The sequence below is a fragment of the Falco punctatus genome (assembly GCF_963210335.1).
Source record: "Falco punctatus genome assembly, chromosome: 14".
Lineage (NCBI taxonomy): Eukaryota > Metazoa > Chordata > Aves > Falconiformes > Falconidae > Falco > Falco punctatus.
In genome coordinates, this window is record NC_137594.1 from 20,474,477 (window position 1) to 20,490,236 (window position 15,760).

Sequence of the window (15,760 nt, forward strand, 5' to 3'; positions counted from 1 at the left end):
GCAGCCAGGAAGATCCCTGCTGCAGGTCCCGCAAAACAGTGCAAGAAAAAAGTAAACAAAATCAGGCACAGCTTGTCCTAGTGAAAGATGGGAACATTTTGCACAGAGATTACATTTTTATTTCATTAAAACTTTAACAGTGCTCATGGCATTTAACAAATTAATTAATTTACTGGAAGATTAGTGTCAATGCTATGCCTTTTAGTAGAAACTTAACCTGCAAGTCAGAATTTCTGAAATGAGCAGGACAACTAGCATATTTCAAATACCAAATTAAGTCTCATTTAATGAAGCACACACGTAAGTCTAAAACAATCTCAAAAATCTATTGTAAGTAGGAACACTCTGTATTAGCAGAAAAAGAGGAGTTACTGTTAAAAGTAAAGCTAACAGATTAATGTTTTTCCTATTGCTTTGTGTTCTGACATGAAAAACAAATCCACTGCAGATGACAATGAAATCAAGACTGTCGAAGTGTTCATGAAAGTATAAGGAGAGGGAACTCTACTCCCAGAAACACCTGGTTTGCAGCCAAGGTACTCACCAACAAATTCAGATGCAAATCCTTGGTTTAGTTAAATTCAAACCTAGCTCCTAACATCCAAGCTCCTGGCCATCCAGACAGCATGTTTGCCTCAGTATTTCCTTGTGGGATTTCACACATTTACAGATAAATACTCGTGAAGAAACAAATACTAGGAGCTGCACCCTGAAAGCAAATCATTTAGAGATCAGAGCTCAAATGCAAAATGTCAAAGTTCAGGGACGAGATTATATTTCTCAGTGTGCTGTTGATAGTGTCTTTTTATTCTTTGGCTCACAGACAGTAATCTTCAAGTAATAAAAATTGTGTTGTGTTCCACCACGGCTTTTGCACACACAAGCTATGCAAAACACACTGCTGTCAAGATACACACAGTAACAAGGAATGAAAAAAAGGCTATTTGGCAGAAAGTCTCTCTCATTTGCAGAAGAAGTTTTATGTCTACTTCACAGTCTCTTTGATAATAAACACAGATAAAAGGACTTGACAGCTGTGCAGGGCTCCTTTCCAGTAAGTGGAGGGCATATGAAAACGTACATGATTTCTACATTTTCTGACTGAGAAACTGTACAGAATATCAAGTCTTTGTACTTGCTAGTTCATTCTTAAATACATTCCATACCATTATCTTAAAATAGTCAAAGGGGAAGAAAAACCCCAAGCCATCATTAAACTAAAGATGCTATTTAATTTCTATGTCCAAGAAGTGTTTCCAGAGGACTACAAGTATTTTTCAACACTTTTTATTTTGGTCTCCTGACTGAAAATGTAATTTCTCTTGGTCCTGTGGTATAAGCCTTGGCAAGTGATGCCTAATGACAACACCCTGATGTTCAGAAAACAGAAAACCTCTGTGATTTAGTAACAACACAAAGAACAGCTGTCTTATTTCAGTTCATGACCTATGATTAACTCTGCACCTCTTCTGTATTAGAGTTAGATTAAATGGTAAGTAAACATATTTCCTGCTAAGTTTTAATGTCAAGTGGCAACTGGATGATGCATAATTCTAACAAGTCTTAACTAAGTGAACAGGGTACCAGCACCACAGCATACAACTGTTGGTAATGGTAATTATTATCAAGTACAGTAAAAAATAAATCCATTTCACTGGATTCAGAAAATAGGGAAATGGTTTAAATGCTACGTTCATTTTCCCAGCCAACTTAGGAGAGCCACTGCCACTCTGTTGTATGGTACCTTACCTCAGAAGAGCACCTTTCATATCAGAAAGACAACAAAAACAAATACAAAGAATTTTTTTTGTTAGATATGGAAATAAACATACAAATCAGAACTGATATAATGTTAAGCTAGTTTAGGTTTGAAATGAAAGTTGCATAATTCTAAGTTATGATTCCTGTAATTAGAAATTGCATTCCATCACCTCTGTCATGAGACTTGACAGCACCTGCTTGCAGGAGTTTCATAGTGAACAGATGAGCAACTTCTGCTCTAAAAGCCACCCGTGAGCTGTTAAAACATAAGACAATACTATGTCTTTTATTTGCTGAACTTTGCTGGAATGCAGAGGAGATTGAAACGTTACTGTTTCGGTAAGAGCTGATAGGACTTAATCCAGTCTGAATCTTTACCCCGCTGTAACCTTTTATTTAGATGAGCTCTTGAGGGCCCAAATTCTTCTCTTCTTGGGTAAGTACTGTGCTTAATTGTGACGTGATTTTCTAAAGTCTGTGTGTCATGTGTTTGTGCAAAGGTATGTTTGCAGAATGGAAAGGTTTTGTGTTGCCTTCCTTTACTCTGAACCTATGCTTTGTTCAGCTCTGAGGAAGCAAATTGGAAAAAAATGAACTTGCAAGATACAGGAAATAAGGGGGTTTTATGATGCAAAGCACACAGTGTTAATATGAACAGAACTGCCAGGTGTTAAATAAGCTTAATGAGGAGATCATGCACATCTTGACAAAAATCTTCTGGACACAATGCACAAAAATAGATAATGAAAACCCCAACAGTCAGTCTACCTCTTTTGGCTAATATTGAGCATGCTTTCATTAAGAACAAACCTTTAAAGCAAACCCTACACTAAAAGTTTTAAAATTCTGTTAGAGGAGCTAATGCTTTTTTCAGTTCTCATTCCCTATCCTTTACAAAAATCTGCATAAATTAACTTCATACCATGTTCAACAAATACACATAAAGATGATCAAAGGAGTATATTTTATTTCTGCATAAGTTGCAGAATTCCCTTGATTACTTGAGCATTCTAAGCATTTGAAAATTAAAGCATTTCACCCATCTGCCCAAATACATTACAGAACCTTTGACACCAATGATCTGGGGAGGTTCATAGCATAAATTAGGCAGGCCTGTTCCAATAAACTGACAAATACCTTTTACAAAACTGCTCGACCCTAAATGGTATATAGTAATTAGCATAGAAGGTACTTAATATCTCTTCAACACAACTAAATCCAACACTTTGGGTTCCATGTGTGAAGAAATAGTTAAATACTTACAATCATTCATTATTTGGCTTTTTAATGCTATCACTTTCAAGAAAGGTGCTGATTTGTATTAAATCTTTGGGACGCTTGTGATGCACTTGTTCAGCAACCATATCATTTTACTTATATACTAATATTGTCGCACAGCCAGTCTACTGCTCATGGCCATAAGGAGCTACACAGCTTTTCTAACTTTTACTTCCTTGTCTCCTAGAACCTGCTCTGATTTTGAATTTCAGAACTGTTTTTGCAATGGACAACACTATGCCTTATGGCCACTTGAAAATCATCTCCAACAATACATTACCTAATCTTAGGGCAGGACTGTATATATTCTATTCTCTTCATAAATGTGAAACTCAGCACTAAGTTCATACTGTGTAAATTAGTTCAGATTCTCAGCTGCATTATAGCTTACCTTGGTAAAGAATATTTTTGTTTTAAATATGCTTCTTGCTATTTCTGAGTGACTGCCTCTTCTTTGTACTTGATGAGACAATTGCTGTTCACCCTCTCCAATTTTTAGACCTTCATCCTACTTCCTCTAGTTGCCTCTTTTCCAGACTAAAGGGTGCTAACCTACCAAGTTTTCACAATTTAAGTTGGAAAAAAGTAGGATGCACAAAGCTGGTTATAAATAAGCTACTTAATGCTGTAGTTCTTTGGGGATTAAGAACAGGGGTCTTCATGCCAGAAAACTCTACAGCTACAAGACTACTGTTATACCTAGGAAACAGCCAGCCAAATAAACAGCAACCTACTTAAAATGCAGTTGAAAGAATAATACAGAGTATTAACTTAATTTCTTACTAAAGTAATTATTACAGGGTTGACAAGCTTATCTCCCAGTTAAAGCAGAGGGTAAATAAACACTTTTTCCAAAATAGCAAAATTGTATTATAAGGACTTCTAGATTTTAAATATACAATTTGAGTATTGGAAAGCTTGTTTTTAGCAGGGAATATTCCAATGGCAGTGGTGATTAAATAGCTTGCAATTTCTGGCACTTCTACTATCACATTCCCTTGAAATGCTGACTTACTACTTTTCTAGAGCGTATGCCTTTATGAAAGCTATTAGTGATAGACTGGGGAAAATTTTCCTTGGAGTAATAACTTGCCCCCCCTCCAGTCCAATTTTTTTATTCAGAAATCAGTGAAGATACAATTGTAAAAATAAAACAGAGCTGAGAAGGAGAAATGAGGAGTTATCTAAATGGCTTTAAATGAAAACACATTTCTGTTTGTTCTCAATTTCACAACTAAATGTCTTGTGGCAAATGCTCAGCATAGATAAAAGTTCATAACCGTTTTAATAACAATTTGCCTGCTGTTTAAATCCATTTTATTTTTTGGTTAACTGCAGATATTTTGGAAGGTATCATAAAATCACAAGAAACTGATTACATTGTTTTGCTGATTCAATTCATTTTTTTGTCACCGAGTGTGAAACTGCTAAAACACTAAACCTGGAAATTCAAGCAGGATGTCACACAGAAAAAGCACTCTGGAAAATAAATCAGGGTGTTCAATATCATCTTCACATTCTTTTAGTTACCACTGGAGAAAGGAAGTATTTAGCACAGAAATCCAATCAGGAACGAGTTTTTAGTCTTCACTGAGCATTTAACCTCAACAATATTCTGCAGCTGAGATGATCTTGCACCTATTGTATGGTTTGACGTAGTTTTACACCTACCAAAGCTAACAGTTTCAAAAAACGCACTCAAGTGTCTGCAGGAGATAAAAGCAAGAAACTTGGCAGTTTATCACTTGAAAAACAAATCTCTCTCTGATAGTACAAACTAAAGATGTTTCACTGAAAGAGAATATTATGTCATACCAGAAAAAAATTAACCCCTCAAAATCTGAATCAGCAAGTCACTGAGACTTCTACCAAATTCATATGTTCACAATTCATTATGCCTCCTGATTATCTTGTTGAATTACATCTTTAGAGGAATTCAGAATTTAAATAATCAGTAAGTTTTTAAAACTAAATACCTAATGGGAACATCTTAAATAAAAAACTTGTAGAACATACGGCTTTAAATGCCAAAATCTTCCAAACCCAGAAAATACAGGAGAAAATAATATCATAGACAGTATTTGGGTGGTAGAGGAGAGCTCGTAGTTACTTAAGAACTTAACTTTTTTTCATCTTCAAGAAGCAAACAGATCTAGCAGGAAAGCCAACTAGCAAGATCACCCAAACCCAGGAAAAGTAGCCACAAATATCTTCAAATCTATTTTTTTTTCATCAAGAAAATTCGAAGGAAATAGAGAAGCTGCTGAGTTCTAGACTTTGGTCTGATCTTTTAATCTGCATCATTATGCAATATGTTAATTAAGTCTCATCCCTCTAACATTATTTTCTCAGAGGTTTCTGTTTTAGCAGGTAATGAAATCTATTCCATGAACCTTGTTAAACTTTGTCCTAACTTTTTGCAACAGCAAATTTTTCACCCGATAGCATATGGTTTCACTATGGACTAATACCTAATGAATCCTGTTTTAATTAGTTTAATCCTTCCCCCCTCCCTGTACTAGTTAACAATCTATACTCAGATCAAATTTTCCTGAAATAATCTGTTATTCAAAATTAATCTGAGAATCAAAGTTATTTTTTTACCAGAACCTAAGAAGGAAAAATGTTTATAGCAATTATTCAATATTAAACTAATGCGAATTATAAAGGATTCTGTAATTTCCCACCTTGGATGTCCAAACATAGGCAGCTTGATCTATGCTTACATATCTAAATTAATGGTATAGCTTTTCAAATACACTAATTATTTTATTGCCTAATAAGGCTAAACTAATTAAAACTTGCACAAACTCGAAATTTTCGAAGGGTTATGAAAGTGGCAAATACTTGGTTTTCATTTCCCAAACAGCTCACAGAAAGAACTGTATTTTGATATTATATTTTAATATTCACAAAAGAATTATATTTTAATGTTCTTGTATTAAAAAGTAACATAAGTAGCTTTATACTCCAATATAAATAAAACATTACACAAAACAGTAAAACCACCCATAACATCAATGTTGTCTCCTAAAAACAAAAACATCCAATTCAAATGAATAATGAAAGGCTTCAGCACAGTTTTTATGCTTACAATACTTACTTATAGATCATCTAATTTCCTCTTAGGGCTAATGTGGAAACTGGAAGCTCTTACCATATACAATCAATAATCCTCCTAGAAGCTTAGTGTGAGATATAGGAGCCATTGCCAAAAGCAGTAAGCCAGGAATTAAATTCATTTGGGCTTTTTGTTGTTTTGTTTTGTTGTTTGTTTTTTTTTTTTTTAAAGGAAAAAGCAACACAAATATTTGCCAGCACCCGTCATTTAGCTTACTGACTTCTCCTTGTGAAGGATGTTCAAATTTTCTGAAGCTTTGTTTGACTGGCTGGACTTTATTAACATGATTTGAACTTGGAGAAAAAGGAACAAAACATTTTGGAGTTTAAGATTTCTGTGAAGTGTTTGTCACAACACAGAGGGAAAGTTCAGCTTATCAGTCTTTACTGCTATTAAACATTTTGGGCCCAGAAGAAGGTAGAGCCATTTTATCTGTGGGGTAAGAAATTATCTGGTTGTGTTATAAAGGGGAATTCTAATAAAAGATCACATCTGATAAAATGAACACACATTCTTCCTAGGAACAGCAAGAACCAGAAACAAGAACATTCAAATATTCAAGCCACTGCACATTTTAACTAGTGCTGTTCTTTGACAACATGACAAACATCCAACTATGTACAAAAATTTAAACTGACCTCTGAAATATTAACTATAGAGTCCAGCCAATATTTTCCAGTTTGTGTTCTTGAAGTCAAGCATAGAGAGCAACTCTTCCAGAAGTGATCTAGCTCTGACTGGGACTGGATAACATTTTTAGAGAATGATCAGAGTTGTCCACAATAAAAGTGTTACATCAGGTACTCCCAAGAATGACCGCATCCAAATTACGACTGGAAATATAGCTCTAGTTCCATTTCTAGGTACAGTAGTAAAACTGGTTTAGATATGCAAATAAAAGCAGTTTTTAGAGCTGAAAAGATGCAAAATCTGAAAATAAGTATTCAGACTGAATTTTTGGCCTTTGTTAGCATTAAAGCACTGTTGGTATCTGATGGAAAAATTACATTGCAGTGATAATTACTTCTCTGTTATTCTATGGATTCATTCAGCTCAATAGTGTTAAGATACTTGCCCTTCTAAAGGCTAGCAACAGATTGAAATTGCTCCTTGGTACTTAAAAAAGTTGACTATAAAAATCTTAGGATATTCTTTTAAAAATAGGATCTAATATTTACACAGTATTTGCATAGCATGCTCACATTGTGTTTGTTATCTGACAGACAAATCTCTTGTGATACAATCATTGTTAAGGTTTTATTCAGGATCCATTTTTTTCCCCTTGAAGTACTTCCATATTCATGGCTGCCATTTTGCCTAATTTATGCCAAGCTGTTTAAATAATGTTTTTCCCTCTTCTGTGTTCCAAATCATAAATGTCTATCCAGCATGGATAGCACTGTGTATCAAATGCAAAGCCGTTTGTCCGTCTTCTCCTATCTGCCTGTCTGCCCTCCTTTTCCTCTCTTTCTCTCAAAAGCAGTACTGCTGCAGAAAAGTATCTCCTATACGGTTCCAAAAAACCCCCAAAATGTAAAGTGCTATAGGGACTGGGAAGATGTGAAGTGAGGTAGAAGTTACAACCTCAAAGGAAGGGCCTCTTATTTGGAATTATTTCAATAAGTCACAAGCCAAATCTTAGTATTTTTGATTTTGCTGAGCAAAAGCCAAACATCTTTTTGAGTCCAAATGTCTTTCACACAGTTCTCTGATATTCGCACTATCAAAAACCCTTTCTAAAATTGGTCATTTATCTAGTATAACTGAAAAGCTTCCCATCTAGTTACTCATGCTATAGGACATCGGTTGTACTGAACTTTGGGACATTTTAAACATTTTATCTCTACAATGTCATCTTAAGTAAAACATTTGGCAGACTTTAGAAAACCATACAAGAAATTCTCAATTAAATCATGCCTTGTCACTAACTTCTTGAAAGCAAGTAACCTTTCATGAAGGTTTTTAATGGGGATTTTGCTGAACCACTTAAGAAAATCATCTCGGAATGAACACTCACTATTTCTGTGGCAACCCATCATTTACGTGATTACCCAGAAGGGTATTTTAAATATCTCACAGACAGAAAGTGGTAATGTGTTCCAAAACAAGGAGCTTTTTACTGATGTCTGGCAGTGAAGTGTGTTCCTTGATACCTATTTTAATATATATAAAAATAAACTTTTCCGGTATTTTGAAAGTAACAATCTAACTCACAAATCCATCATATTCAACGAATTCAGAACAATTTCTCAGCAGGTTTAAAAAGCCATAGAGCTCCTACTTTACATTAAAATATCTGACCTCTTAATACACTTCATTCATTCATTAAAAAAAAATATCTTTGTTTTATACCTGAATTTCCCACTTTCTCTACAGTCACTTAAATTTCCAAGTTATTAAAGTATACATCTTTTGATTGTGTTGAGTGATAGATCTGTAGGCACCTGTAAGTTCCCCCACCACTGGGCTATCCATAAAAATAAATATTAAGCATAATTTGGAGAGCTTTAAAGCCAAATGCAAGGACAAATTTTTAGATTTGCTGACAAATCATTGTTTTAATGTTATTTGTCTCAAGCTTTAAACAGAAGCTGTTCATGCTCCTTCTCTCTGTAAGGGCAATTCAAACACTAAAAATGAAGGGAAATAATCAACAAAATCTGAGTCCTACGAAGAAGGTAGCCCATTATCTTGAAATAGCTGTAAACCTCAAAACCTGGCAATACTTGCAAGGGGAGAGAACTGCCAAAAATCAACTTCGGCGATTACACTCACTAATTGATACTAATTTCAGTTCTGATTAAATGGCAAGCCCCAAAATCAAGAAGGGACAAGCATTTAAAAAAATCAACATAATAAAGTAGTAATCACTCAAAAGTACAAACGACTAATCAGAAAAATGCTTAAATTTAGTAACTGAGCTGTAAGTGTGTTTCATGCACTGGGCATGTGCTGATTCTGTTTTGTTTTTTAAATAAAGGGGAATGACCCCTTTACTGGGGACCTTTATATAATATATAAATCCAGTAATGAAGGAATCTGTCTGCATTCCCAAGGATGGACAGTGAAGAAGGAATACAGATGAGTGTACAGCTCTCAACAGGAGGATCAAAAATCAGAGTCATTTTTATTTATCCAGTGAAACCAGGTTTGTCGTATCTACTACACTTCATTAAAATTGTTCACAGGACAAGAGCGTGACATGCCCTGCTGTCTCTGATTATTAGGGCAAGGCTAATAACTATCCTTGTGTTCTGTTGCTCACTTGGATGCTACAGTTATCCTGGACTTGAAAAAAGATAACCATTCTTACAGAAATCTGAAGCAGAGTCTACTACTCTGGATAAATACACTGCTTAAAAATTGACAGATCCAACCATAATTGTTCAATTTGCTGAGTGACAACAAGATCTGAAGCTGAAAATAAATGTTTGACTCCTGCTTCACTGTCTTTCGTACACTCTACCAAGGAACACAATAATGGATTGTGTGCCCTCAACCTAAGCTTATGTGTTTTCCTGTAGTTACTCTCTAATTATAATCATTCACTTTTACCTGGTTTTCCACTAAGATCTGCAAAGACCTCAAGACATTTGTCAGCTGGGCTTTGAAATGAGATCACTTAGATTTCTAATGAACAAATAAGAGAAAGGTTGAGAGAGAAAGAAAAAGACCAAAAAAATAAATAAATTTCAGACTGCTTTCCAACACTGATGAGGTAGAAAAAACCCCTTACCTACAAACCTGAAAACATCTTGTTCCCTGAAGATATCATCCACATACTGGATAAATCACTCACCTTGGTCACCTCATAAGAGGTAACAAAACCTCTTATGATTTTGACCTTAGTAAAATTTTTAGCACTATTGTTGTCTTGAATATAAACTCAGAGTTGAGAGAAATATTGAGAGAAAAAAAGTACAAAAAAGGCACTTTATTGTAGTTATTTTTAACCCAACATTTTCTAAATACAGTCTGCTCTATATAGTTGATTTGATTGCAATTTGTATTTGTGAAACCTTTCAACAACATATCACTTTTGATAAAAAAGCTTGTAGTTAAAAGCATAAAAGTGATTAAAATGAAGTTTCTGGTGGTAGCCTGAAGAAAGTTTTATTGGGCTGTACCCAGTAACAACACTGAAACGGTGTGTCCGTCCGTCCCGTCCCCTCCTCCCCCCCCCCCTTTAGACTGCAATAGAAATAACCTATCATGCTCAAAAATGTTCTTAGACTGTAAGTATTGCTTTTTTTCCCCCTGCTAAAGAAAGATAATTCTCATCCATACCAATAAAAATTTCCCTCCATAAATTATGGGCAGCCTCAAGCTAACTTCATGTACCATAAATACCAAATGAGAATACTAACTGTCAAGTACTAGATGTCTTCATGTCTTAATCTATGGTAACTTGCCTTCCGGTTGTATGGTCCAGTAAGTGATTTAAAATCAATTTTATAAGGCTGTAATAATGGTTTTATACACTACAGGCCTTCAGTTCTTGATGGTAAGCTGAATTTAGAAGCAATTGCTACTCTCTCGTCATGCAAATCCAAGTAATATTGAAAGTCAGGGTTTATGGGCATTATTTTGACTGTGTAGCTAGGAAGCTGAATTAAATAGTATTTTTATTTTTACAGATTTGATGTTCAATTAGCACATACCTTTTCCTAAACTTAATTATGGAGTCATGTCATGTTTGCCTGCCTTTCAGAAACAGAGACTTGAAATGCCACTCCATTAAAGAAGTTAAACTAAAGGTGCAGCAGAAGATTAAGGGAACTTGCTTTTTGGCAACTTTGCCAGTAAAATATTTTTCATGATCAATACAACACGATTAATGGAAGACCAACCTAACTTTATTCTCCTGATCAACTTTTACCTCCTAATAGTTCCAGATATGGTATAGTCATTATGAGACCCCTTATCCTTCCTTCTTTGCTGACAGCAGGACAGTCAGTATAATCAATTCTCTTTTCTTTACAAAAAGGACAGCTGCCTTATGATGAACAAGGCATAGATAGGTCTTTCTCTCTTACAAAAAAATATTCCTGACTCAAGTGTTTTTGCTCTTCATGTAGGCTCCACAATGAGGGTGTTAGGAGCCACAGCATAAAGGTAGACTGAAAAATTAATTCCCCACTGTGGATATTAATAAATGAAAGTATACAATTAAATCATATTATAATTAAAAAAATGTTTTCATAGCAGTGACAGAACAGAAATTGCAGGCAATAATTCCAATACTTACCCCATTACCTTAGTCTTCACTATAGCTTGCTTTCTCTGCTGGTTTTGTTCTCTGCTTTAATTCGCTTACCTGACTGCTTTCCAACAATACCACACAATTAGAGACACTGCACTGTGCTCCATTTCATTTCTGCTAACACGACAGCTGTAGTCACCTTCTGTGAAGTCAACTCAATCATCTTCTTGCATTCCCCAATTCTTTGAGAATTACCAGAAAATGCTGGACTGTCTAATTAGTGCCTTTTAGCATTATTTTCTGACATTTTGCCTTTCATGACTCTGAAATCTTGCACATCTACAACTATTTCACACTTTTTTGCTCCTGGTTTATTAACTGATACTCTAGAAGCAATTGCTTTCTCAATTCAGCCAGTTTTTTTCTGTGTATTTGATATCTATGCTTCAATAATGATAAACAAACCATTACAACTACATGCATAGAATACTGTGCCATGGTATCTCATACTGATAAAAGATTTAACTTCAAATGGCAGAATCATGAAAGAGTTATGCAGGACATCTCAAATCAGTTTTCAGTATTCTCTATGTGAACTAGGTCTAAAAAAAATTTCAAAACCTTATTTAGATAGTGACTGCTTAAGGGCAGATCAAGGTTGTCTCTAAGAAGGATTTTTTTAAAGTGCTTGTTGCATTTTTGAGTAATTACCTAGAATTTATTCTTTTATATATCCTTCTTACTGTATATGACTGTGTCATTTATTTTAGCTATACCATTTGGCACAATCTCTGCTTTTCTATTCTGTTATCAATTAGACAGAGATTCTTCTTCCTTTATTTCAATTTCTCAGTTTATTTCTTTGCAAGGAAAAGAAAGGGTTGACCCTGTATGGTTATAGTTTATCTAGGATGAGAAAATGGAGGTAGCGAGGATGAATCATGACATCTGCTGTTCTTTCACTTAATGAAAGAAAACCTGTGGAAGCACAATTGGGCAATCCTTAGACAGAATGATCAGTGATCCTTCAGTATGTCTAATTAAACGTTTACTAAGCCCATCAATAAGAATTTGGATGTATAACAAACTGAAAAGAAGCAACACATTGAGACATCTGTAGAAAATAACATTAATAATCTTTTCTTGCTTTCCTTCATAAGATAGATGAACTGCTGAGATAAATGCAGAAATTTGATTGAAATTGGGAAGAAATTTAATCTTCTCTCTGGGTTTCCCTGAATCTGTTTTACATGTGCAGGAAAATGGGAGTCTGTCTGCAGGGTAAGCAGACCGGTTGCTGCTGACAACAGCACACTACAGCTGCTGTTAGCAGAAACTAGGATCCATGAATCCAGTTATTCAGCTGTACTTGAATAGCTGACAACTGCCTGTGTTAAGATCTTAAAGAACTTTTCATATTTGATTTGATAAAGGTATTCCACTTTTACTTCTGTCTAGAATCATGTATAACTGTAACAAACTTAACGAAGGCAGTCCAAACTCCAGTTTCAAAGGTAATTCTCAGGAATTTCTATGTGAGTTTGGAAGCAAAGTGATGTTTGTTCTTCTATTTTGGTGCTCAAAAAGTTACAGTTCAGAACTGGGGGTATGAAAGAGAAGAGGAGAGTAGGAAAGATGTGAGATCTGAGGTTTGGATTAACTAGATTACCTGCAACTTGTATAAAATTGGTTTGGTCACTAAGTCCTTTAATTGAAAGATAATCTGAGCTTTGTTACTGTTTGAATAATACATTTAATTATTCACAACTAGTTTGAAAGTATTATGCATGTGTTTCTATTTCAATTTTTCTGCTTTGCAAAGCAGAAAATGGTTATTGCTTTAGTAGGACCCTTTCAGCTGACAGAAGGGCAAACCTGGCTTCATTAAGATTAATGGTGGAGGGAAACAAAAAGCAATGAGCAGGGAGTTGCAGTGGCTCTCCTCCACATTAGCACCAAAAGGCTTGCTTATTTGTTGTCTTGTAATTTGGGAGTGCCCACAGCTGCACATACTACTGAAGGTTTTCCTCAACTATACAGTTTACCTCAATGAGGCTCTTTATCAGTGCAAGTTTCCTACTGTCTCAGACACAGCATACACTCGCTGGAAAGGGCACTCAAATAGCACACCAAAGCCCTACTTTTGAGGAAGTACATTCTATTCTTACTTGAATGTGAAGGAAATGACAAAAGGAAGAAATTGTTTTGCATTATTTGTTCTTCACTATACCAATGACTAATTTTTAAGAGTCAGTACTGAAAGTGAAGCATTTGCCTTATAGTTCCGTACTTTCCACACCTACAGTTCGCTTTCATCAAATAGAAGTTGTAATAAATTAAATACTGTTTTAAACTTACCTACCAAACTTAGCTAAAACTGTATAACGCTGAAAAATTCCAGTTAGGGAACTGAGGATACGTAATTCTGTTCTAAGTGAGTCTTGTGAAAACACTGGGGAAGGTACTTCAGGAAGCAATTTAGTAGTCACCATTTAGCAAAGATTAGAACAATTATCAAACAGCTGTTTATATTTCACAGACTTTACTTACACCGTGATCAAGTTAGTACGCTGGTGGCATATAATGTAGTACCAGATCAGGCATCCCTTACAACACAAATCAGACAGTACTTTAAATCCAAGAATCACTACGCAACATGTAATATCAGGGTCAGTGTCAACTTCTCACCTTTTCAGGATACCTGCAGAAGTGAACTTGCTCAGTAGGGCTGGGTGATCAAGTTGCTATCAACAAAACCCATTACATTTAAGAACTATCCAAGAAAGCACCTGAAAGGGGGTGAGAAATCTTTATAATCTCTACCCAATGAAAAAAAGAAGCAGTAAACCTAACTTCTTCTGCATCACTAGCTTAGAATAAACCACACAGGAATGAAGACAACCTAAAGGAAGGTTTTGCTAATGTAGCATAAATAAAACACACTGCTTAGTTTAATTTGATTGTCCTAGCTTTCTGTCATATTGCTTGCGATACAGTTGCTAAAAAACCAACCTAGATGAAGGTTGGACGTCAGGGTTTCAAAGCAGCAATAGCAGGGGCACACATGCAACCCAAACATATAGGAATCTGTATGTAAGCCTTCAGCACCTTTCAATGCCACGTAATTCAGGGCGAGAGATGGGCTAGTTAGTCCTCAAACTTCTAAATTAACTTGTTAAACTTAACTTTTCTTAAACAACTCTTGAAAGAGTCTTCTGTTGTGATTATTACCAAAAGTGTACATTAACTTCTAACTAAAACTGCACTGAATAATGGCTTTTTCTTTTGATGAGCAAGTAAATAGAAAATCTGCTTGGGAATAACTTATAAATGAACCAATACATTAACTAACACACCCTGCTTCATAAAATGCTTCATAACTATCTGAAGAGCTCTGTATAAACATTATTATTAGAGATGCCTTTCTGAAAGGCAGCTGCAATTGGGTTACAGTCGGGTTTGCTATGTTTTTTACAGGGCTTTGCATTTGATTAGCAAGGCAGAGTCCTGACTGTTTAGCTGCTTACGTGTATCTTCTAGCTTGTGAATCTCGGTGAGAGGGAGGGCAGGAGGGAGCCCAGCTTTCAGGACTTTCTCAAAGACCATAAGAACTATAATATCACTTTTTTGCCCTCTCCCCTAAGCAAGCCCCTAACACCGCAGGGCTGTAATATCCCAAGCTTTTGATTTTAAAAAGGGGGAATAAAAGAAACCAAATAACAGAGAAGAAACGTTTTGAAAAGCCTCCACAAAGAGCGTAGCGACCCACGGAGGACGTACCGGCGCGGAGCAGCCCCGGCAGGGCGGGAGACGCGCTGTCGCTCCGAGGGAACCCACCGCCGGAGAGGCGCAAGGCCGCGGCGGCCAGGCGGGCCGGGGGGCAGCGGCCCCCTCACGGCGGGAGGCGCCGCCCAACCGAGCCCCGGCGCTCCGCCAGCCACGGGACTACAGCTCCCGGCCGCCCGCGGGAGCACAGCCGCCTCCCCCCGCCGCGGGGGCGGCTGGGAAGCGTGGCCATTCCCGCCCTTTCTGCTCGGCCGCGCCCGCGCTGCCGGGTCTCCGCCTGCGGCGGCAGCGGGGCGGGGCGGAGCGGCCGCAGCGCCGCGCAGCGAGGCGGGAGGCGGGCGGCGGCGCGGCCCTCCCGCGCCCAGGGGCGGGGAGCGCGGCGCCGGCCCCGCCTGTGGCGCTCCGTGGAGCTGTTCAGCGCCCAGGTGCTGAGTCTCCCCCAGGCTTACGGAGGCTCCGGCGGCGCTCCCTGCCCACCGCTTCCCGGCGCGGCCATGGCCCCGGCGCTCAGCCGCCTCCGCCAGGCACTCTGAGCGCCCGCCCGCCCGCCGCTCCCCGGCGTGGATGCAGCAGCTCCAGGCGCCCCTGGCTCCGCGGGGGAACGCGGCAGG

At 37.2% G+C, this 15,760-nt stretch overlaps 1 protein-coding gene across 1 annotated transcript in view; it reads left to right on the forward strand.

Annotated features, from left to right (window-relative positions):
* The window catches only part of SMPD3 (sphingomyelin phosphodiesterase 3), a 152,002-nt gene that overhangs the window by 13,520 nt on the left and 122,722 nt on the right, over window positions 1-15,760 (forward strand). The window contains exon 1 of the mRNA XM_080411128.1: window positions 1-15,759. This exon is cut by the window's left edge and continues 13,520 nt beyond it. The gene's annotated coding sequence lies outside the window, so the exon portion shown is untranslated. The remainder of the gene's footprint in view (window position 15,760) is intronic.